Source organism: Gossypium raimondii, chromosome 2 (assembly GCF_025698545.1).
Source record: "Gossypium raimondii isolate GPD5lz chromosome 2, ASM2569854v1, whole genome shotgun sequence".
Classification (NCBI taxonomy): Eukaryota; Viridiplantae; Streptophyta; class Magnoliopsida; order Malvales; family Malvaceae; genus Gossypium; species Gossypium raimondii.
The window spans coordinates 17,892,915-17,895,097 of record NC_068566.1 but is presented as its reverse complement, the minus strand read 5'-3'; the positions used below and the strand labels follow the sequence as shown (position 1 = coordinate 17,895,097).

The 2,183-nt window shown below is 40.5% G+C and overlaps 1 non-coding gene across 1 annotated transcript; it reads right to left on the bottom strand.

Annotated features, from left to right (window-relative positions):
* Positions 1 to 553: 553 nt before the first annotated feature.
* On the bottom strand, positions 554 to 660 carry LOC128039436 (small nucleolar RNA R71). Its single transcript, XR_008193939.1, has one exon. It is a non-coding gene; the product is annotated as a small nucleolar RNA R71 (small nucleolar RNA).
* Between the last annotated feature and the right edge of the window lie 1,523 nt (positions 661 to 2,183).

Below are 2,183 nucleotides of genomic sequence, written 5' to 3'. Positions count from 1 at the left end.
GGTGTTTATGAGTGTAGACCAAATTATCGATTTAATCCCCATAGACCCTGAGATTGAAAGAACTTATCGACAACGAAGAAGACAAGCAAGTTAGAGAAGGACCGAAGAGGTGAACTTCGAAAATTTGAATCAAGGAAATGGAACAAGCCTTTCTCAAAATCCTATCCTTATCGCTGATGATAGGGATAGAGCTCTAAGACGGTATGTCATGCCAATGTTTCATGATCTTAATCCTGGTATTTGGAGACCTGAAATCGAGGTACAACAGTTTGAGCTGAAGCCAGTCATGTTCCAGATGCTTCAGATAGTGGGCTAATTCAGTGGAATGCCTATCGAAGATCCTCACCTGCACTTAAGACTGTTCATAGAGGTGAGCGATTCTTTCAAGTTAGCCGGAGTACACGAAGATGCACTACGATTGAAGCTGTTCCCATATTCGCTAAGGGACAGAGCTTGAGCCTAGTTGAACTCCTTACCACCAAAGTCAATTTCCACATCGAAAGAGTTAGCAGAAAGATTCCTAATGAAGTATTTCCCACCTAGCAAGAATGCTAAGTTGAGGAACAAGATCACTACTTTCCAACAAATGGATGATGAGTCCTTGTACGAGGCATGGGAAAGGTACAAAAAATTATTATAGAAATATCTTCATCACAGAATCCCACATTGCATCGAACTTGAGACGTTTTATAATGGTCTCAATGCTCACACGAAGATGGTAGTGGACGCTTCTGCTAATGGTGCTCTCCTTTCTAAGTCTTATAATGAGGCTTATGAAATCATTAAGAGGATTGCTAGAAATAATTATTAATGGCCAACCAATCGAGAAGCTTCAGGAAGACGAGCCACTGAAATACATGAAGTAAACGCTTTCACTTTACTCGCATCTTAAGTATCCTCGATTTCCTCAATGCTTTAAAATTTTACCACTAATGGGTTTTATAATTTTGCAGCATAGCCATCGAATCAATTTGAAAATGTAGCCTGTGTCTATTGTGGGGAAGAACATTTGTTCGAAGAATGTCCATTGAACCAAGAATCTGTGTATTACATGGGTAACCAGAACCAAAACCGAGGAAGGCAAGGACTACAATGCAATTCCTATAACCCATCGTGGAGAAACCACCCTAATTTCTCCTGGATTAACCAAGGGGCTGGACCCAGTAACACATACGCCCAACCTAGAGTGACCCAACCACCTACTTTTACCCAACAAGTTCAGAAAAAACCTCAAGTTGAACCATCCAATGGCTTGGAAAACTTGTTGAAGGCATACATAGCCAAGAATGATGCCTTAATCCAAAGCTAAGCGGCTACATTGAAAAACCTGGAAAACCAAATGGGCTAGCTTGCAACTGAACTCAGAAATCGACCATAAGGTGCTTTACCTAGTGATACGGAGAATTTGAGGAATCTAGGGAAGGAGCATGTAAAGCGTTGACATTGAGGAGCGGAAAGACATCAGAGTCCAACACCGTTAAAGTTGAAGAGGAGCCAGCTGATGCTCAAGACTTAGAGGAAGTTCAACTGAGTGTTGAAATTTCAATTTCACCGAAACCAGAATCTGTAAACCCGATAAGGTAATTTTTGAACCAATCAATTGTAATAAACTAACAACTCTGTTAGATGCAGAATTGCCACAGAAAATGAATCAACCAGTTCCAGTAAAGAAGCCTCCACCACCCTACCCTTAAAGACTTCAGAAGCAGAAGTAGAAACTTCAATTCAAGAAGTTCCTAGACGTACTTAAGAAACTTCATATCAACACCCCATAGGTTGAAGCACTTGAACAAATGCCGAAGTACGACAAGTTCATGAAGGATCACCTGTCAAAAAAAAAGGAAGACTAGGAGAATTTGAGACGGTAACCCAGATGAAGGAATGCAATGCATATATTCAAGACAAACTACCCCTAAAGTTGAAGGATCCTTGATGCTTTACCATACCTTGAAACATTGGAGAAACATATTGCGGTAAGACACTATGTGATTTGGGTGCGAGTATCAAGTTGGGGATAGGTGAAGTTAGACCTACTACGATTACACTTCAATTAGCAGAGCGATCCTTAGCGCACCCAGAAGGAAAAATCGATGACGTATTGATATGTGTAGACAAATTTATTTTTCCTGCTGACTTCATCATTCTAGACTTTGAATCAGACAAAGAAGTGTCAATCATCCTAG